Source organism: Gobio gobio (genome assembly GCF_949357685.1).
Source record: "Gobio gobio genome assembly, chromosome: 4".
Classification (NCBI taxonomy): Eukaryota; Metazoa; Chordata; class Actinopteri; order Cypriniformes; family Gobionidae; genus Gobio; species Gobio gobio.
The window spans coordinates 36,417,144-36,441,434 of NC_137100.1; positions in this window are offsets into that span (position 1 = coordinate 36,417,144).

The window sequence follows — 24,291 nt, forward strand, 5'->3', positions numbered from 1 at the left end:
CCTGATTGGTGTGTGTATGTGTATGTGTATATGGAACTTTAGTCTAATCAAACATTGCTGTGGACAATTTTATCACTTATGCTGAAAATATTGAATTTGATTAAATAGATATTTATTTAATTCATTTTTCCATAAATGTATAGCTGGAAATTGTGTTTTGTTCTCTTTTGCTCCATTTTGTGTCCATTACATAATGTATAGTCGTTTAGTTTGTGTATACTGGATAGCTGTAAAAAAAAGAAAATTACTGTTAAAATATCTCAAATGCCAGAAAAAACGTGAATTGTGCTGAATCAGGTTTTTTTATATAACAGATAAATAACATGTATTTTGATATATATATATATATATATATATATATATATATATATATATATATAATATATATATATATATATATATATATATATATATATATATAAAAAAGACAACACACACACACACACACTGATCAGGCATAAGATTATGACCACCTTCCTAATATTGTGTTGATCCCCCTTTTGCTGTCAAAACAGCCCTGACTCGTCGAGGCATATAAGATGTCTCTTTTGCTCACCAGGGTTGCATTTATTTAATAAAAAATTCAGTAAAAATAAAGTATTGTGAAATTTTCAGCATTGTTACTCCAGTCTTCAGTGTCACATGATCCTTTAGAAATCCTTTTAATATGCTGATTTCTACTCGAGACACATTTATTATTATTATCAATGATGAAAACAGAAGCCTTAACATTAAACGTTTGAATGTTTTTGAGGAAACCATGATCTTTTTTTCCCAGAATTCTTATAGAATCTTTTTTTATATTTCTTAGAAATATTTTGTATCATTATATGTTGCTACAGTCACTTTTAGTCAATTTAATGCATCCTTTCTAAATAAAAGTATTAATTCATTTTAAAACATTAACCCTAAAACAGGCAATGTGAACCACGAGTTACATACTCTTTAGTGTCTTGTTTGGGGCATAAGAAAGATGTTTTCATCAAATCATTTTATCATTTATCATAGCCTGGTCTGTCTTGAGTATGCTGGTCACATGATTTGTTTCATGTTTTCTGTGATCAGTTAGTCAGCCTGACCTAAACCCAACATGGGCACCATTGGTGCAGGACATTCAGATTTTGTGATAAATAAATATATATTAATCTTCCTTTTTCAGAAAAAAATGCAAAACAACTGCTAATATTAATTGTGTACATTGTCTTAAGATGTTGAAAAAGAAATTAAGTTATATGTTGCTCTTGCTGTTATTTACCGTATTTTTAAAAGTGTGTAACTCCCAGTTCACGTTGCCTGTTTAGGGTATAAAAAAGATTATCCATAGTATTGACAATGAGTGGTGAATGAGAGGTAAATTGGGCTCCCTGTACTGGTCATTGAACTATTGCGAATTCCAGGGTGACGGTTGTGGGTGGTGGGAGGGCCAGTAGAAATCTCGTTCCAGGACCGGGGCCCTTAGGGAAGACCCTTATAGGCCCTCCAGGCCTCTGGGCCCACATTCCCCCTTCTCAATCTATGTAGTTTGAGTAAAACAATTGCAAATGTTAATATTCACATGTAAAACTGATATTACTTTTTGTTGACTACAGCTTTGCATTTTTAACTAGATATTTTCTTGCAGAGTTTCACACATATGGTAAAACATGGGTGTCCAACCCTTCCTGCAGAGTTGCAAGAAAATAAAACAAAATTCTCTGCAAGTAGTTAAAAATGCAAAGATGTAGTCAACAAAAAGTAATAATATCAGTTTTACATGTGAATATGAACATTTGTAAAAAGAAATTACTCAAAATACATAGATTGAGAAGGGGGGCTGTGTACAGTGGACCCAGAGGCCTGGAGGGCCTATACGGGTCTTCCCTAAGGGCCCCGGTCCTGGAACGAGAACCCCGGAATTCCCAATAATGCAATGACCAGTACTGGGAGCCCAGTTTACCTTGAAACACCATTCATTGTCAATGTGGATAATCCTTTTTTTATAACCTAAACAGGCAACGTGAACTGGAGTTAGAACTCATAAAATGAAAACTACATCAAATATTTAAAAAATTCCTTTGGATATGTGTTACTTAAGTCCAGATGAAATAAGAAGTGACATGAAATGATCATTTTCCAGTCGTGCCTGTTTAAGGGTTAAACATCTTACTAACCCCACACAGTATAGTGTATAATACGTATAATTTTAATAAATCAACATAATTTGTCGCAAAACAAAATAGATATAAAACAACAAATTATACTCAAACGAGTCTGTGAATCATTTTGTGAACTGAATCATTCAAAACAAATTCTCTAAAATGGAGTTATAATAGACAAGCCCTCAGAGATGAGACGAAGGATGCAAGTAATAATTCTACTACTAATCCTGTTCTGACTGGAAATGATACATGAAAAAGCTTCGCTTATGGGGGGAAAACATGTGAATAATATAAACAGCGCATATATGTGTGTGGATGTGCTTGGATATAAATGTCTTCTCTCTAGCCTCTTTTGATTAAATTTGAGATTATTCACTCAGTCCATTATCAAACACAAGAGAAAAGAGAAAGTCACCAGGCATGTTCCAGAGCAGATGGACTAATGTAACACTCCAGCATCACTAGATCATCTCAAGATTTGGAGACTGTACACACAAAACCGTCACATGGGCCCCATTACCATCCATATTCAGCGCTTTTAGAATTGCACGGTTGTTTGTCTTTATAGATTTCCAGGGCTAAATCTATTCCATCTTTGCTTTTCTCGTGAAAAATGAGTTGCTTTTGATGTCATCAATCAACAATGCCGCCTCTGACCCTCTTCAAAGGTCATTTGATATTTACAAAGGAATACTTCCTGTCTAATAACCCGCATCATTAAAAGAGGCTCACCCTGATGGCACATGCACTGAGAAAGTTGTCGTCTTAATCATCAAATCTTTGTGCACTTTCTTTCTATGTGCACTCTGCATTTTAAACACTAACGATGAATGATAAACACACTACCTGAAGCAGAAGAGAAACGTCACCTTTAGCCTAATGAGGAGAGAAGACAGTCACAAGAATGCAAGGGGAGAAAGTGACTCATGTAGATGAGAGACCAGGGGAGAAAAGAGAAGGAAAGAGTCAGTTTTCACAAGGCAGAGGGAGGCTGTGGCGAGTTTAGGCCTGGTTTTGGAAACACTATAAAGACAAAGAGCCGTGCAACCCTAAAAATGCCTGTCTGTGACACGCACACTAAAGATTTTAAACACTCTCATGCATTTAGCAGATGCTGAAACCTTGTGGCCTGTGCAAGTGTGGAAGTGCAAAGCATCTAAAGACTGATAGAGGTCACAAGGGTGAGTGCTCGTTGCTGATCTGAAGCGATTTTCTCACATTTTAAAACCATAAAGACACAAACTTGAACAAAACCTCTGGATTCTGGTATGTGTTAAACGGATGAACTTTGACTTGGTTTGTCTTATGAAGCAAAGTAAGCCTGCAGTGTCCATTGGCAAAACAATTGACCTTGCAAGAGCCCTGTCAAATACCTCTGACAACCTGGAGTTGGGAGAGTTCAGTTGAACTTGCTACACTGTAATAGTTTTTCATTTCATAACAAATATAAAATCACTGAACTGTTAAGCAATGAGCCGGCACTGGCAGAATCTGCAGACAGTTTTTTCCACATTTTCTGCATGGATTTTGTGGGGGAAATTAGGGGAATGGATTTACAGTAAATATGGAAAGTGTCTTGTACAGTAACACTGTAGGTTATGTATGTAGCATTTATTAATCTAGGTTAATGTTAGCTTAAAAACATATTTACATATCAACATTAACCTAGATGATTTTTTTACCTGGGATAATACTGTATATTAATATTTTTTAACAAATCGGTCAACTTAATTATTCAGGAACGAAACAAGTATCTGTCTTCATGAACGAGTCATTCAGACAACTGATTCATAAAAAAAAGAATCATTCAGGAAAGAAACAAATGACTGCTTTTTATGTACGAGTCTCTGAATAATTCAATCAACACTGATTCATTCAAGAACAAATGAATTGCTCGGAAATGGCTGACATTGGATTCTGCTGTGACTTTGCATGAAACAATTTTTACTAATGAAGCAAAAACTGATAAACTAACTGACAATATTGTGTCTATAATGTAAGTTACTTGAAGTTATTGAACTGTTGTATAAAAGCAATTTTACTCTGGCAAACATGCTGTTGTTGAATATCTACCTAGTCTTGTTTGTGTGATATTGCTAAACTATTTATAAATAGTATGATAAAAACAAATAATAAACATAAATAAATAAATAAATAAATAAATACTCTTTTTCATATGTTTGGGGTCAATAAGATTTGTTTTTAAAGAAATGAATACTTGTTTAAAAAGGACAATCAATTTAATCAAACAACAATGATGACAGACATGTATAATGTTACAAAAATAAATTCTGTTCTTTTGAACTTTTTATTCTAATTCTGAAAAAATGTAATCACTGTTTCCACAAAAATATTAACTGTATGTTTTTGAGCACCAAATCATTAATGTAGTAACAGCTGCTGATAATTCATCATTGTGATCACAGTAATAAATTACATTTAAAAATACAGTTAAGTAGAAAAGGGTTATTTTAATTTTACTTCACAGTATGTTTTTACTGTATTTTTGGTCAAATAAATGCAGTCTTGGTGAGCATATTAGACTTCTTTTAAAAGCATTAAAACATTACAGACCCCAAACATTCAAACAGTAGTATACACTCAAAAAAAAAAAAAAAGGTTCTATAAAAGGCACCAAAAATGGTTCTTGGCTCGTAATCATACACTGTAAAAAGAATTCAGGTCTCCAATTGAAAATTTTCTAGTGAGCGATCACATCTAAATTTTTCAGTTGGCCAAATTGAATTTCTGTGAATTGATGCAATTTAATTCAAGAAGTTCAATTTGGCCAACTGAAAAATTTAGATGTGATCGCTCACTAGAAAATTTTCAATTGGACCTGAATTTTTTTTTTCAGTGTAGGGGAACCTTTTTAAGTGCTATATAGCACCAATTTTGGTGCTTCAGTGGTTCTTCAGCAGTTCTTCACCGGTTCTTTGACTAAGGTGCTATATAGCACCGCTGCCATTTACAGAACATGTTAAGATATGGTGCTATTGCACCAAAAGTGGTTCCTCTATGATAACGACGAAGAACCATTTTTGGTGCCATATAGAACCTTTTTTTTTTTGAGTGTATAGTTCATTAATTCATGCTGTTCATAATGTTAATTTACATACAACTTGAAATGTTAAAAATGTATATTAACATTTTAATATATGTATTTAGCATGTATTATATTAATATAATAAATGCAACAAATTAATATTTATAGCATTTATTCATCTAGGTGTACTGTTCATTATTATTTCAAGATAATGCATTATATAAATGTAGGCATTTGATTGTAGTGCTGCTCAGGAAGACAGAGTAACTTTTTTTTTTTGCCTTATCAGTCTAACGGACGTCCTTCACGCATGTACTCATTGGTGATCAAGGTCGGCAAGACCCTTTTCTGTCACACAAAGTCAGGTTGTTGGGCCACAGTCTCACAGCTGTTTTGAATTGGTTACAAAGCGAATTTCTATCCAAAGTGAACTACACCAATTCCCCCTAGAACAACCTGGAGTTAAGTGCCTTGCTAAAGGGCACAACAGCGATAGGGCTCTCTCAGCATCGCTTGGGTTCAGAGGTTCCCCCTACCTGGAATTCAACTCACGACTTCTGCATTACCAGCCCAGAAGCTACTAACCTCTACCATGTCGGAGCTGCTCTCATTGGAAAGAGACTAAAAGATTTCACAGTGTTTCCTCATCCATGTCAGAGACACTCTACACAAAGAAATGACCTGGTATGTGTATGTGTGTACTTGTGTGACTATGTGAGTGTTTATGTATATGTGGGAGGCTGCTCACGCTGAGGTAAATGGAGTGTGAAGACTTTTCCTCCCCAGACATTTGTGTCTGTCTATGAGATCTGATTACTCAGCTGCAATAGTTAGAAGAAAAAAAAACACATACATGCATACACACACACCCTTGTAAACAGGAAGTTGGGTTGAGTTGTGGTGTCAGGGTGGATCTGTGGAGTCCAGGACACATGCATGTTGTATTTTTTATTTGCATCCAGACCTCACACATACACATAGGACACCCTCAGAGTTTTTCCACATAATTTTAAAAGTGGTCTGCATGTTTAATCCGGTGGTCCATCGCTTCAAAACTGAGGCCCATCATTTTCAGCTAAACAGACTGAACACATCCCATTGGGAAGACAGGAAGCATTCTACTGGAACTCCCATAAAAAAATTAAGTCATAACATTTACTAACTCGGAGACTAACGTGTCCATTCCACTCCCCGAAATCTCTCAACTTCAGGAATTTTGCATTTACACAATGGCAATATATCTTTATGAAATTAAAACATTTATTCTTCTGGGTCAAACTCCAGCTGTTGAAACTGAGGACTGTTTAAGAAATTAGCACTGGGGATCAGCATGAACTCTTCAGTGTTGGCAAATATTTTATATGTAGCAATGAATATTGATTATTACTATAATATTGATTCAATATTTGCTCATCCCTTCCCTTTTCTTTTTTCATTGTTGTGTGTATTATATAACAGTTAGTTCCTGCCCTCCAATACTCCTGGTAGTGCAGGGGATTTTTCAGTGGTTCTTTCCGCAAGTTACATTGTTAGTTCTGTCTGTCAAACAATTTGCTCAGATACACAGATTCATTCAGGAACGAAAAAAGCGACTGTCATTGAGGAACAAAAGGAAGTGACTGTCTCTTTCAATTCAAAATCACTGATTGTTTCAGGAACAAAACAAGTAACTGACTTTGAGTGAGGTATTGAATCATTTAGTAAACCAATTCATTCCAAAAACTGATTAATTCAAAAAACACCACTACTGTGTGCTGCTCGGAAAAGCTTAACATTTGATTCAGCAGTGGCTTAGTTTAAAACTATTAAAACTAAGGGAGCAAAAACTGACAAACTAACTGAAAATATTGTGTCTATAAATGTAACTTACTCAAGTCAATATTAACTTCTTGTTTATTGAACTGTTGTATAAAAGCAAATATTACACATACAATCCTCCTTTTGGTCTGAATATTAGTTTCAAACTCTTTTTTGAGCTATATTTCTTACATATAAATTCCCCAGTCCATTGCACTTTTCTATATTTGTAATGTTTAGAAATATGCTCTCACTAAGTTTAATTATAAAGACCTAATTATGCACTAAATACAAGTTATTTTGTAAGAAAGCAATTTACAACAAAAAAAAAAATCACAGAATAATCCTAACCAGCAACACATCCCACAACATTTTAATTTATGTATTTAGGATACTGGATAAAACAGCAAACATGGAAGAGATTTGTGCAGAATTAATTTATAGCCTGTTTTTGAGAGGAGTACAAGGGTTTATATATAGGGGTGAATTCCTACAGAAGTTTCAGGATGTAGACTGAACCATGCTGTGAGGGATGTCAACTGTAAACCCTCAGAAACCTGTTATACTACAGATCAATGTACTGAGGTAAAGAGAAAAAAGAGAGGGAGAGCAAGAGAGAAACAAATAGGACAGTTTGTTGCATTTTGTAGGTGAGACAAACACTATGGGGACACACAAAATATGGAGTCAGCACAAACCACACACACACACACACACACGCAGACCAGCAGACAGAATTGGGGCGAGAAAAAGGAGGAGGCAGCAAGCAGAACTGATAGGAGAAATGTCCTTATGACGGAGGACACTCGTTCTGAGCAAAGTGTTCATTTCACCTCAGCAAATTAAACTTACCACACAAATCAAATAAAGCCAATAGTGCGTCAGAGACCACATCAATAAATGAGACTGCTTTCAATATTTTTAAACTCTCCATCTCTAAAGCTTTTATTTGGGTAAGATCTTCATTAATCTGATCTCTGGACCAGAGCTCTCACAGTCACATACACAAACACAGTCACACAGTCTCTCTCTCTCTCTCTCTCTCTCTCTCTCGCTCTCTCTCTCACACACACACACACACACACACACACACACACACACACACACACACAAGTTTGGTTTCCATGGTTTATATGGGGACTTTCCATTGAAATTCCATTCTATCCCCTAACCCTACCCCTAAACCTTACCATAGAAAGCTTTCTGCAGTTTTACATTTTCAAAAAACATATGATTTATAAGCTGTTCTCCTCATGGGGACCAAAAAAAAAAAAAAGTCCCCATAGCATAGGGTATACCCGAACCACACACACACATTGTCCATTGGTCTGGATTATAACAATCCTGACACGCTGCTGTTTAATACGGTCTGTGATCCTGTAATTGACAGTGAACTCATGATTGGTGTTTATTTGCAGTCGGAGTACAGCTCTGCAGTCTGCATACTGTACTATGCACACACACCCCCATTAGACCTTCAACTGTGTTCCAGAGAAGAAGAAGAAAAAAGTCCTACAGGTTTGGAATGACATGAGGGTGGGTAAATGATGACAGCATTTTAATTTCTGGGTAAACTATCCTTTTAATATGTGGTAAGTCTGCTGCAAACAAACAATTTGCCAAAAACTAATTTATTATGCATTTAAATATACTAGATTAAATCATTTCTGCAAATCTGCAGTCAGAAGGAATGGCAAAATGTGCCATCTCAAGCTTAATTCAGCTGGCCAACCGGCCATAAGTTAATATGCTCAGTTGTACTTGAAGGATTCCAGGGTCCATGAAGGAGTAATTTTATTCACATATGAAGTTGAACTCAAGATAAATGTAATTCATCAGCAGATTAAACGCAGTTAGCCCACTACTAATATGGTTTAGCCCAAGACAAGGTTTAATCTACGCCCAGGAAACCTCCAAACTTGAATTAATGGAGCCTTGGAGCCAGTTGGTGTTATTAGCATGACAGGGGATTAGCATGACGATATGTGAGCTGGCATGCTAATGCTGTAGTAACATGCTATGGTCAGTTAGCATTAGCTAGTGCTAATGATACCTCACTGATGTGTGAAATGCAGTTATGTCACAACCACACAATTTGCAATATTACTCCACATGGAACAGAACACGTGTGTGTGCATGTTTTGAGCAGGTCCACTTATTTTACTGCAGTGCAACGAGCATGTGTGTTTCATCTGGACTCTGGGTTTCAACCTGGACAAGCTCTCTCTGTCCCACAATGCATGATTGATTCATACCCTGAAGTGTTTGGGAGCCTGGTCAACAAGCCATATGTCCTATGCAAATGCTTAGCCCAAATTAAAGTAATTCTTGATCAAAAACATAAACTCATAAGTTATGGGCTTTATGGCATTCTATACAAAACAATCCAATTCCTCAAACAATCCATGTCCTAATGAATCTTTTGGCAAACAGGAGCAAGCACAATTGGATGGGATGCTGGTGTTCCCACCAGGATATTTAACTAGCTTAACCAGTAAAGACTTCCTAGATCAACCAGCTACACTCAAAAAAATAACTCTTTGAATGAACATAAAATCATGGAAAGTATTTCCACATGATTAACTTGCTTTATTTCAGCATAATGCAATTCTATTATTCCAATATAATGTACTTACGTTGGGTCAACTTAATTGATTAAGGTTGATTCAACTTATTTACTATGGTTAGGCTTTTTATTTTACCATTTATGACTCAAACATCTCCTGATGAGCATACTGACCTTGTCCGCTCACAGTGGGTGCACCTATAAGCCTGTATCCTATTTTTCCTATTTTCTGGCGGGTAGGTTTTTCCCGCGCTGTCTGCGGATGTGACGTCACCACCGCTGCGAGAGCGAGCAGAAAATAAGAGCAGTTCTATTTTTTGGCCACAGGTGTCAGTCGCGAGTTTAAATTTCAGAAAAACGCATATAGCCCCTTTAATAGTGTCAGCCCAACTAATTTGCAATGTTTTGTATCAACTAATTTATTTAAGTTAGCCTAACAAAAGTGCTTAATGCTGAAAGAAAGCCATTTAATCACATGGAAATCTTTTCCATGATTTAATTACATGAATTCAAAGAATAGCTTTTGAGTGTATTTACAAAACCTTTTACAAGATTTTATTGGCTTGCCAGCAGACGGGTTTGTTACATCCATGGCATGCGTAGAGTAGATTTGTATTATTAGATCAATTTTAATTGTTATCAGTAGGTCCTCACCCCATGCAAGCACATGCTCTACACTTCACCACAATGGTAACCTCCAAAAACACTAATATAACACAAACTTTTAAATAACAACATAACAAAACATTCAGTATTAAAAAGTCTCACAATTCTCATCTTGTTAAAAATGCATCAAATTGCACTTTATTTAAACATTTACTCTCCGAATTCAGCCCCTTTGCAAAGAATGATGGGAAGTGAAAGTCTTATTTCTTTGGGTTACTTGATTGAAACATGTTATTTCAAAATGAAAACAAGTTATGTCAAAGAGTAACGGTTTTAAGTCAGTTTAACATGAATCAATTACATTTGAACCAGAAACCTAATATAATTATGTTAAATCAAGATGAATTGCTTAAAGTGAACAGCATCATAAATCATTTTTTTGAGTGTAGACAATCCGCATATTAATCTACGCTGCAGTTCAAAAGTTTACTTTTATTCAGCAGGGATGCTTTCAATTGAAGTGACAGCAAAGACTTTTACAAAAGATTTCCATTTCAAATAAATGCTATTCCTTTCAACTTTCTATCAACCAAAGAGTTCAAAAAAAAAAAAAGTATCACGTTTTTTACACAAATATTAAGGTGCCCTTATTATGCAATTTTAAAGGTTCCTAATTTAGTTTTGGAGGTCTCCAACAACAGGTTTACATGTATCAAAGGTCAAAAAATACATTTTCTCATAATATACATTTATATATTGCATACATATATCACCTAATTTCTCAAAGTCAATCTGAAAATGGCTAGTTTGAAGATTCCGTCTCTCGAAACCCCTCCTTATGGTGAGCCTACCCTGCTCTGATTGGTCCAGTTTGTTGTGATTGGTCTGCACTTAACGAAACGCCTATTATCATATCTGAATTTCAACTCAGGCACTTGATACACAGTGATATGAACAATGCCGTAATTTTTTCATATCAATTCCAGCACAAGTCCTCATTCTTTTGAAGTGAATGCAAGCCGTTCTGAAAACAGCATCTTCTCAAAATGCAACTACAGTGTTTAGAGGGCGGGTCAAAGAAGACATTGTTCGCAGGCAGCTAATAAAGACCATATAGCCTGATGATATGCAAATTTGTTACATTGTTACATAGGTAGGCTATATAGAAGGAAGTGAGGCTGGAATTGCTGACTACTATTTTCAGCAGTTCAGAATCGATTTGTTCTTTTAGGAACAACTTAACAACTTTATTTGTTGTGCACTTTGATCTTTGCAGATATTTTACATTCAGAAATAGCTATATTACACACTGCACGAAAGATAATATTTGAAAAAAAGCATAATAGGGGTACTTTAATTAACACAACTGTTTAATAAGACATATTTCGTGAGCACCAAATCAGCATATTAGAATGATTTCTGAAGTATTATGTGATACTGAAGACTGGAGTAACGATGCTGAAAATACAGCTTTGCCATCACAGGAATAAAGTACACTTTACAGTATATTACAATAGAAAATAGCTTTTTAAAATTCTTAAATATTTCTCAATATTACTGCTTTTACTGTATTTTTAATCAAATAAACTTGGTAGACTTGGTGAACATAAAAGACTTCTTTCAAAAACATTACAAAATGTTTGTTCCTAATAACATTAATATTATACAATGAACTTGAAATGTTGAAATGTATTATATTTATAAATGATCATTACCCTGGATTAATACAGAAAATAATGTAAAAATTGTGTTCATTGCTGGGTTATAAAATGTAATACATTTATTAATGCTAAAGAATTAAACCGAATTATGTACATCCAAACTAAATGTAATCAAAATGAATGTCTGAATATAAAACTAATTGTGAATTCAGAACAAAGACATGTCCTCTGTATCTCTTTCATTGAGAAACAAGGTCTCTGTCTGTGTGGGTGTTTTTTGGGGGACTGCAGCCTGTTGAAAGCAGCTGGTGGTTAGGCTACCCTTGGCCCAGAGCCTGAACTGCATTGAATAACACATATACATACATTCACACACACATACACACTCTGCATTCCATCACTGATCATCTCTGCACAGTGCACACACATGCAAAATATCCTCCAGACACAGAGCCTTAACCCAGCACCTGGCCTGCTATGTATATGTATGTGTGTGTGTGTGTGTGTGTGTGTGTGTGTGTGTGTGTGTGTGTGTGTGTGTGTGTGTGTGTGTGTGTGTGTGTGTGTGTGTGTGTGTGTGTGTGTGTGTGTGTGTGTGTGTGTGTGTGTGTGTGTGTGTGTGTGTGTGTGTGTGTGTGTGTGTGTGTGTGTTCGGTCTTGGCCATTTGCAGAGACCTTAAATGTCTTCTATATTTTAACAGTCTGTGTCTACTTGTCATGATTTCCGTCTGTTTTGAGAAAAGTAAAAAAGTAAAATAATTTATGGGTTGACAGCAGAAATGTTTGTGTTTCATGTGGAAAAAACTAACGCTAAATAAAAATAAATTGTATTATTTATAATAAAACTTTACATTAGCTTTCTCTGTAATTATTACTGCAATGTCATCATACCCGATTATACTTTTGAATTATTTGAATTAAGCTGAGCATACATTATTGACGCATTTACTGTCACTATTCCAGAATATTAAGAAAATTAGGCCTGATATAAATCCTGCATCGATTCAGTCATCCATGTATTTTGTAGATTATAGAAACAAGCAAATTTGAAGCATATAAGCACTGATACTGCAAGGCAAACTGCACCTTATCTCGGCGATCAGAGGCTGTTCTTTGAAGGCTGTGTCTACTTGTCATGATTTCGGTCTATTTTGAGAAGTTCAAGCTAAAACACAAGAGATCTGGTTGGGCTCATGAATTCAGACACCAACCATACTGCATGTTCACATCTATTCTAATTGACCTATGAGCAACTTGGTGTAAATGATGCCTAAAAGCACTTAAAAGTTTTCACTGTGCCTTGTGCTCCTCCTGCCTTCCCAGCACCTCCAGCCCATCAGGATCACGGCATCAGCAAGCCACTTACAGCTCATTTTCCGTCCATCCAAGCGTATTTTTCTTCTCCTCCCTCTATTTATGCATTTCATCCCTCAAACCATCTCTCCCTCGCTCGCTTTCTATTATGCTCCTATCTTGTTCTGATAGTGCTTTATTCTTCCACTTTTTCCATCTCTTTCTGTCTTTTACTCTCATTACATTGCCAGTAGCTGAAGATGATGTTTGCAGGCTTGTGATCTTGACCCTAATATGCTAAATGTCTGTGCCTGCGGGGTCTGTCTCGTATCTCCCGTTTGGTTTTGGAGAGAAGGCAGAATCCAGATCCCAGCTAAAGCACATATCCAGATTACAAACACATAATGTTCCATTTAAGCCAGAGAGGTTAGCACGTCAGAAAATCCTTGGAGATAAAAGATGTGGACTGTGGGGGGTGGGAGTATATATGCTGTATACAGAAGAGAGCCATATTTGGTCACTTTATGCATCACTTCCATTTTTAACATCCGTTTGCTTTTGAGATTATAGCCGTAATGACTATGCAAAAGCTTCTAAAATGCCATGTATAAATATAGGCTTCTAATGGCTTTTCATAGGGGCGGCAAAGTGTGACATCTATTTTAACGTTTTCTGTAATTTTTAAATAATAGACATAAACAGAAATCTAATAATTTTCAGTTTAGATCTATTAAAGGTTATATACCAGGGGTTTTCAAACTCCAAAAGGGCCACTGGAAAAATAACAAAAAGCTGACTGGATCATAATTCAGAAATCATGAGATTATTCATGATTATTTAATTTTGAGTATCTAATAGTATGAAGACAAAAAAAATCTGCATATAGTTTAGAGAGTTTCAGTCTTATTTGTCGAACAGAAAGTTTTTGGTCAAGATAGGTAATTTTTCCTCTTCTGTCGCTCGACTCTCCTGTGGCCTCCCACAAGGCTCGATCTTGGCGCCCTCCCTTTTCTCGTTGTACATGCTACCCTTGGTTCTATTTTAAGACGACATGGTGTATCCTTCCATTTTTATGCTGACGACACCCAAATATGTTTACCTATCAAGAGAAGTGATCCGTGTGCATTGACATCTCTTTTATTGTGCTTAGATGAGGTTAAATCTTGGCTTTTTCAAAACTTTTTATCTTTAAATGATGATAAAACTGAGGTGATGGTTTTCTGCCCCACTGATAATTTTAAGACCACCAGCATCGATTTGAGGAGCTTATCTGCCTTAAGATCTACGCATGTGCTGAATTTGGTTGTCCTTTTAGATGAGCCTTTAAATTTTGAACAACAATTATCTTCGGTAATTGGATCTAGTTTTTATCAACTCCGTCTTTTGTCAAAAATTAAACACTTCCTAACCGACAAAACACTAGAGATGGCTGTTCATGCTTTATTCACCTCCCGTTTAGACTACTGCAACTCATTGTAATGCAGTATTTCCAAGTCTCAAATTGCTCGCCTTCAACTGGTCCAAAATGCTGCTGCAAGATTTATTCACAAAAGTTGCAAATATGATCATATCACTCCAATTCTAAGAGATCTTAACTGGCTGCCTATCCAGTATAGAACTGATTTAAGATTCTTTTATTTGTATATAAATGTCTGCATAACCAAGCTTCTATCTACTTATCAGAATTGCTGCATCCCTATACCCCTTCCAGAAGCTTAAGATCGAGCGACCAAAACCACCTCCTAGTCCCACACTCACGACTCAAACATAGAGGGGATCGAGCGCTTTCTGTGGTTTGGCCAAGGTTATGGAACAACCTGCCCCTGGAGATCAGAGTTAGACTGGGTAAACCCAGCCTGATCTGCCGGCGATTTGATTTCGCCCCGTACCTCAGTCTGGAAACCTGTACATTCATTTCTACTGCTTCTGTTACACTTTTGCGGGAACCAATCACAGACTGGCTTATCCACCTGGCCCGCTATTGGCGGGTTTAACACGATGACGGATAGAGAAGCGATGGGTCGTTGCCCGTTGATCACGCCTCTTGTGGTCTGATTGGTTGAAGGACTATCCAATTGCATAGAGTCATTTAAATTATGCTTGTTTATGTTGTGCAGTAGAAAATACAGAGACCAATCCCCAGACCAATGTTCAATATTAAAATGAGCTTGGTCTGGTGATAGCCAGAAGAGATTAGAGTGACACCTTCACTGACAATTTTTAAGTATCTTTTAAAAACGTTTATTTGTTTTCTCTGGCGTCTTGATTTAGTTTTTTTGTCAATATCTGTATGTATCTTTAGGGTTTGTATTTAGATTAATTAAATACATTTGACACTTGAAACTGCCACCTTTAGCCTCACTGACAGTTGCAAGCCAATATTATAAATAAAATATTTATTGTAAATAAATAGGAAAAAAATAAATCAAATACATTTCAAATGATTTTCTTCTCTTTAAAATCATCTAACTGTGCAAATAATATATTCCAGATATTTTATTTTAGTGGCTTTAGTACAAATACAAAAACTAAACTGTAAAAACTTTTTAAAATTCCCATTCCAGACTGCTCATAAATAGACCCTCAAAAATACAAACATAACTCCTAAATATAATAAATAAATAAAACCAAAATAAATATAAACCTATAAGCATCAACTGAATTCAATTAATCAATTAAGAATAACACATATTTTGAACATGTAAGTATGGCATTGCCCAATATACAATATAAATGCCCAATTTATCCTCAGAAAATCACAGAACCTTTCCATTTAATAGAGGTATCAGTATCTGTGATATTGATTTTGATAGTACTTAGTGTCAGTATCAGAACACAATTGGTATCGGCCATCCCTGACTTTTCATTGTCAGACATTTTGTTTTCCTGTGACCCAATAAATGTTTGTGCTTCTGATGTTCATCAAGTAGTCAAAACACACACACTGCAATAATCAGTTTTGTAACAAACACTAATTGAGCGTTTCAAACTTTTGTGAGGGTTGTTTGGAACCATGTGTAGTAGTTTGACATAAAAAAATATGTGATGAGTAGCAATCCACAAGAGACATGTAATTCAGAGCTTTCCTACATCATTACTTTAGAGAACTATATATGCTTTGAGATTTTTTGATCCGAGCAAAACACTCTGAAGCAGGCTGATTTACAACGCTTCAGCATTTAGATCCCACCATCGAATTCTATTCCAGAACCCCGGCATGTTCTCACATTCTGCCGCACACCCCCACATCTCTAAAACCGTGAGCTTGTAAAAATCAATAACATGGAAAACACTGTCAAAAAAATCCAGACAACTCATAAAAGAAGACATCTTACAGAATGGAAAACAAACACAAACAGCTGTTCAGCAAGCATGTGCTCGTAAATATCACACGCCGGCCTCGGAGAAAAAAGGGGGAGAAGAGCTTCATCCTAGCGATGACCTCCACTTTCTTCTCAAAAAAAAAAAAAAGTCATCACGAGCTTGTTAAAAACAAATCAGACATTCAATATCTCTGTATTTTCATTGTGCTCTCTCTCTTGAACAAAAAAAAACAAAACACACACACAAAGTTGGCTATGATCCAGACACACTATTACGGGAAATGCGAAGAGGAAACAGAGATCAATAGGCTAATCAATGAGACAGTGTGACAGAAAAAAGAGATGTGTGTGTGTGTAAGTGCGTGTGTGGCTGAGTGGAACACAAGAAGGGAGATTTAGAGGTGAAATCAACAAGCTTGTAAAAGTTGTATAGCTTTTAAAGGAACAAGCTGTTTTAGCCTAATAACAATCACAATAAAGCTAAACAGAACATGTAATTACATTAGGGATGAAACGGTATGGAAATTTAACATCACGATTATAGTGACCCAAATTATCAGGGTTATCAATATTATCACGGTTTTGTTCAAATGAGATGAAAGTGTTCAAAAAGAACAGATGCACACACTTAAAACATTTAAACAAGTTTTATATTTGAAATCAACAAACAAATAAATCAAGCAGCTCTATGCACTTTAAGATAGATTCTATTCTGTGGGATTTCCTTCCTTATAATGGCCGTCGTCAATAGCAACGCATGACGCATAAATAATAATAATTTGTCGTAAATATAATCTCTAATATTATCTCTGTAAATATATTCAAGCAATATTCTCATCAGTGTTCAGCAATGATGCATTTAAATCTAGCATATTTTTGTGTAAGAGCCCAAACAGTATCCTAGTGAAATAATGCATATCCATATTTTCATATGATTTGACAGTTTATTTGATTAAATATCAAAAGGTGTATATCACACCTGACACCAAGATGAACACTTTAAAGTCAGTTTTATGACTGTCATTCCCTTCAAATGCTATTGAAGTCAGAAACGTGTAACGTTACCAATGTTGTATGTAACATTAGAGCCGGTCCCTAAATTCGCCAGCGTTATGCCAGTCATTTCAGATGCGCTGTGGTTCTGCTGTGTTTGTTTGAAACCATTTTCGCTGCTGAAACAGTCAACCACGGTATGATGAGTGAATCTCCTGCATACATCGCACGCAGTGGCGGATCTAGAACATTTTACATGGGGGGGCAAAGGGGTGGCAAGAGGTCTTGGCAGGGTGGCAGGGGTAGATGGTACATGGAAATCCCTATATGTGAATTGCTTTAACAAAACAAACACAAAACCACTTTTAAACTACAGTACTTATTGCTTAATCATGCCCTTACACACACTATAGGTTTTTAATTCACAACAGGAATAAGCCCAGTGTTCAAACAAAACAAAACAGTATAAAAAGCAAAATGAAAATATAAAAAAGTATAATAATTGTGTCCAAGATGCAGTGGACTACAAATACACAACAGTGGACAATACTCAAATTCTTATTATAATTAAAAAGTTATAATTATAGTCCACAAATGGAATGACCCATGATCACCCATCTTTTTTAGGAAAGCTTAAGGCGACTGTTGTTGTGCTTTGCAGCAAAATGTTTCACAAACAGCGTTATGTGTTTCTAAACATGTTACAGTGTTTACATGGTAAAATTTCTGGTAAGCTACGCTTTTTTGTTATTTCAATTCAATTCAATTATTGTGATTTGATTTAATATTGACTCATTTGTATAAATATTAGGCACACAAGATGTACCTAATCTCAAGAAAAAACAACTCACCTAATGCTGTAAACATACAGAGAGCCCTATCAGCTGGCAGTGTTATTTAAGGTTAAAAATAACTCAAATTACATATAATGCGTTTTTTTATTATAATAACAACAACTTTATTTAATGATATAAATAAAAATATGATAAATATGGGGGATTGTCCCTGTAATAAGTGCACTGTAAGTCGCTTTGGATAAAAGCGTCTGCCAAATGCATAAATATATGTAATATGGTACACTATACATATTTAGCAAAATACTCTCTAGCTCTTTTTTTTCTAGCCAACTAATGTGCTATAGCCTATTATGGTCACTAAATGGCTTTCCTGAGGTAAATGTTATGGGACATAATTGTTCTCCAGTAGTTTGATTGACCCCTTTGTTAGACTGATTGGTCGATATTATGTATGAGGAATATACATTTAGGTAAGTTGTAGGCTACCGTTTCTTTCAACATTGTCCATTCGTGTTTATTTACTATTAGCTAGAGATGATCTGTCCACGTGCAGCTAGGGATCTGTCACATAACATTTACAAGCGCCAAAACGGCATTTATTGTTTGAATTTCGTAATAAAAGTGACAGCATGCTCTGAGAGCTGAGATTTTTTTTTATATCATAAGTAACCTGCTCTGTCTAGTCTGTCGGTGTCCGTGTCCCCTTTGCTTTGCGATATTTCTGTGCGTGAAAAAATGTATGTGTTGCGTGAGAGCGTGAAAAGTGTCACGTGTCAAAGGCACCGTGTGTCTCACGGTGAATGCGTGAGATTTGGCAGTTATGGATACAATATTTTTATATTTTTTATTAAGCTGTTCTAGTCTTTACTAAAATCAAAATTAGGCTAATCAAAGGGAAGAGTGCTCTTACGAATCACAACCGCTGATTTTGGCTAATAGACTCGCTGTTTTTGCTGATGCTGAATCGTCTTTAGCGTACAATACATTCATTACAAATGTAATTTTAAGTTAAACGTGTGTTTAAACTACACCTGGGGAAACTCACTTCACCTTCAGGGGCTCTGGGGCAGCTCAGTCTCTCCAGTCGGTTTGTAGGGCCACGGCACCGCAGCAGACTCGCTGGACGCCGCTCTGCACGTTTGAATCAGGGACGTAGCTAATGCTGCGTTCTATTATTTATCCGTGTCGGAGCTCCGACTAGGAAGACAGACGTTACCTAGCAAGTTACGCTTGAAGTGCGGAAGTGACGTCATATCCGAGGGCCGAGTCGGATCGTTGACCATAATGGAACGCAGCATCAGTATTTGAGGGGCGGGGGAGGGGTTTGTTGTGTATTTTAATTTTAATACATTTAAAATAAAAAATTAAATGGTTTACTTTTGGTAAATGTATTGGACATACTGGCGGGTTGTTTTTACAAGTACAGTTTTTGGATCATCATGATCGCACGTTTATCTCTGCTTTGAGTGCAGATCTCAGTGAGAGCGGCGCGTGCACTCAACAAAACTCCGGGTAATCTGAATGCCTCTGATTATGAGACGACGTCGCTTTCATAAACTCAATAGAAACACGTGTAAGTGGTTATAATGCGCAACGCGATTATAACAGATGGCTTTTGAGAAGACTATAATAAGTTCAACAGCCAGAGTGGCAATAGTGTGCAGCCGAAATAACGCTACACCCGCAAATGGCGGTTGTTAATGTCAAGCCCTGATTATTATCCCTTAATGTCACCCTAGTCTTGACTGAATTTGTTCGTTCGCTTCACGTTATTATTTCCCAGACGTAACGTTAGTTTTGGTATTGAGGTCAAAGTCCACTTGCCTTGCGTTCGTAGTTTTGAAGTGTTCCCCCTATTACAGTGACTTTCTTCTGGCATGTTCTGCAGACAGGGTGACCATCTTCGATTAAGTTTCCCTCAGGACTTTTGTAAAAGCCAAAATATGACCACACCTCAGATTTGGTCCTTTTAGAAGTCTGAAAAATCTCCCGGCGCTGTCACTGCCTCCTGCCATTTCTTCTCATTCAAAAGACAGCGCTGCGCTGCGCCAGACTGACGCTGACTGGACAAGATTTACCGCAAGCTTTCACAATAGTGATAATCACACGCGGTTTTAATGATAATTAAATTTTATACGATATTACTAATCGTCACTAAATTTTATTGTGGTTTATCGTGAAACCGGTAATCGTTTCATCCCTAAATTACATAGCCACATCTTCTCCATAGCGTCAAAGAAAAATAGATAGCATTAGTACAGTGGCCGAGAAATGCAAAACAAATCACAATTCCGAAAACAAAATTACAAATTATAACCGCAATGGCAAGTCCAAAAACAAATTAACAAGTTAGAAAACACAATTACAATTCCGGAAACAAAATAACAAATCAGAAAACACAATGACAAATCTGAAAACAAAACAGCAAGTCAGAAAACACAACGACAAGTCGGACAAAACGGAAAAGGTAGGTATATGTGGCGATTGGCGAATAGAATACTGACCGCTGATTGGACGAGGCATCTGTCCATGTTGCACGTGGCGCTATCAAACAATGTTTTTCTTTAATTACCGCTGGGTGTGAATTGCACTCAAAAAACGTTGACTCTTCTCTGACTAGCTGACATAAACAATACTTTCAATAAACGGGAAACAAATCCTATCCGGTTATGAAGTGTTTTCTGTGTGTTGACAAATCTTTAGCGATGTTCTAACAGACGGGATTCGCACACAACGCATCTGCTAATGTCCGATTCGCAACCTAATGATTCCTTTGAACCGAATCATTTTAACTACTGGTTAAAACAACTGAACTGTCCAACACTCGACTAACGAATCAGTTTAATCATTTACTCTGAACACATCTGAAAAGAGAACACAAGTGTGCTTACACAATTTAGCAAGAGTGGGTTTAAGAGTTAGTTTTTATTATCCACAGTATTTCAGCTTATTTATGTTCACAATGTGTAGTAAAATAAATAGCCTACATAGTATAAATAATTTAGTTTAGACTGGAGTGAGGTGAACCCAGAACAAAGTTGTTATTTGCTAGCTGATAATTTTATGAAATTGTATATGGCAGAAAATTACGCTATTTGTTCATTTTTTTAACACTACTCTTTAATATTGATATGATTATATATAGATATTATAAACAATTATCTGTAAAAATGTAAAATATGAGGAACAAAAACAAACATCAGGGTATCAAAATAAGATAAGCAAAAATTACAAACTTTCTTTGAATTTATTTCAAATTTATTGTCAGTATTGCGCTTGTAGATCACGTGGGTAGGGTACTTTTTTACGGTGCGTGTGTGTGTGTGTGTATGGATGACCATGTCTGTCAGCCACCACCGAAGACCATTTTTGACCCAGAAAAAAACCCTGATTAGTGAAAGTTTGCTTGTTTATAAATGCATATTCAGACAACAACAGAACTCTGATTATCATCATTAAAAAAAAGAAAGAAAAAAAAAGTAAAGTCTGAATAATGTTCAGCGCTCTGGAATATCACAGTAATGAATGTAGATTAATGAAGAGACTGCTTGTTTGATTTTAATGGGTGTCCATGAGATTTTAAACGTGTGAGCCTCCCAGTGGTACATATGTGCGGTAAATGAGTTAGTACTAACAATAAACCAAGATGTCTCAAACTGGTAATTAACTTGCAAATTTATATAAATGACAGAGTAAGGGTGCATCAATCAGGTTAACCCAGGAAGCTACCATGTTCTATTGTTGCTAGGAGAGACAATGACGCACAGGCTAAACATAGAACTCAGGTGTGCACACTGTCTGCCCTACCTGTCAGTGGTTACCATGGAAACACCTGGAGATAAATCACCTAACTTCCTGAGTTGAATGGGGTCACTATTTAGCCACTTTTGAAAGGACGTTAATGGGACAACCTCTGGTCCCTCTGGTGTTGTATGTTCTCCAGTCAACCTCATACTTGATGATGCAGCACTTCTCGTTCAATGTGTGTGTGGGGGGGGGGGGGGTGGGGGGGGCTTTTCTACAGGAAATTTAAGAAACAGAGAAGTCAAAAAGTCAAATCAGTGTTGTGCACTGTTTTTTCAATTCGCTGTAGGGGAGCAAGGGGCACAACCTAACGTGGGGTTAGTTGTAACACGCGTTTTTTAACCCTTTCCACACATGCCAGAATGACGAAACTTAGTGTATTTACTAGTTGCCATATCAACATTATTTAGAGAAAAAATTGCGCCAAAATTTAAACATCTCTGGAAGATATTACTGAACATGTATTTAACCAAAGCAAAAGTAAATTTCTTACTTAAGTTTAGTTTTCATCTCTGTTTTTTGTGTTTATTTAAAATAAGACAAATCCAATATTATTTTAATCTTATATCTGTTATTTAACAGTTGAGATCGTTCTTTTATACTGATCTAACCAGCAGAAGACACGAGACGTGATTTAAATCCCAGTTGCGCAGATAGGGTGCGTTGTAACACTGCATTACAATGAGCCCCTTTTAGAAATATGCCATTATATTCTATATTTTTATGAATTCTTTTGAGAAACCATGAGAAAAGGGTGAATAATGACAGAGTTAATGTTCAGAAATTATTAATTATTATTATGTTTTGAATTGTATTTGGCGATGTGTTTGTAGTCAAACTCAAAAAGGCTTATATTTTTAATGATTAAAAATTGCCATTATTTTATTTTAAAAAGTTAATAATTGTATTTTGGTGACAAAATATTTTAGTTTGTCTTGAATATTTTTTTGATTATATCAGGTAACATTTTAAGCTGTTATTTGATCATGTTACATTGTGCCCCACCACATGTTACAATGTACCCCACCTATGGGGCATGTTGTCACATTTCGCTTCCATTCTTTTGGGGTAAATCAAGAAAAAAGTATACACTGTATTAATGAAACAAAACCACATAATTGTACTAGACATGTGAGCAATTAATGTGGGAAAAAATAAATACTCTGAACCCCAAGTGGATTTACACAAACTGACAGTCAAACAGCGTTAGGTTGTGGCCCGCTCTCCCCTAGTCTCTCCCTTGTAGTAGACAGACGAGACATGCTTGTTTGTTCAGCACATCCCACAGATGCTCGATTGAATTGAGATCTGGGGAATTTGGAGGCCAAGTCAACACCTCAAACTCGTTGTTGTGCTCCTCAAACCATTCCTGAACCATTTTTGCTTTGTGGTAGGGTGCATTATCCTGCTGAAAGAGGCCACAGCCACCAGGGAATACCGTTTCCATGAAAGGGTGAGGCAGGACCCAAGGTTTCCCAGCAGAACATTGCCCAAAGCATCACACTGCTTCCATCGACTTGCCTTCTTCCCATAGCGCATCCTGGTGCCATGTGTTCCCCATGTAAGCGACACACGCATACCCGGCCATCCACGTGATGTAAAAGAAAACGTGATTCATCAGACCAGGCCACCTTCTTCCATTGCTCCATGGTCCAGTTTTGATGCTCACATGACCACTGTTGCGCTTTTGGCGGTGGACAGGGGTCAGCATGGGGGACACCTTTCTATCAGAACCAGCATTAACTTCTTGAGTAAATTAAGCTACAGTAGCTCAGTAGCCTTGGCCGCCCATGACCCTGTCGCCGGTTCACCTCTGTTCCTTCCTTGGACAACTTTTGATAGATACTGACCACTGCAGACCGGGAACACCCCACAAGAGCTGCCGTTTTGGAGATGCTCTGACCCAGTCGTCTAGCCATCACAATTTGGCCCTTGTCAAACTCACTCAAATCCTTATGCTTGCCCATTTTTCCTGTTTCTAACACATCAACTTTGAGGACAAAATGTTCACTTGCTGCCTAATATATCCCACCCACTAACAGGTGCCGTGATGAAGCGATAATTAGTGTTATTCAATTCACCTGTCAGTGGTCATAATGTATATTATACAGGGGTTGGACAATGAAACACTGGCCAATATAGCGTTGGAGGTTTCATATATATGCGTGGCCTGGTGGCCAATCTTCACTGATTTTACATTTCATCAGTAAGAGCAGAGTGTGAAGGTTGAATTACCAGAGCAATAGCACAGCTGTACATAAAATACT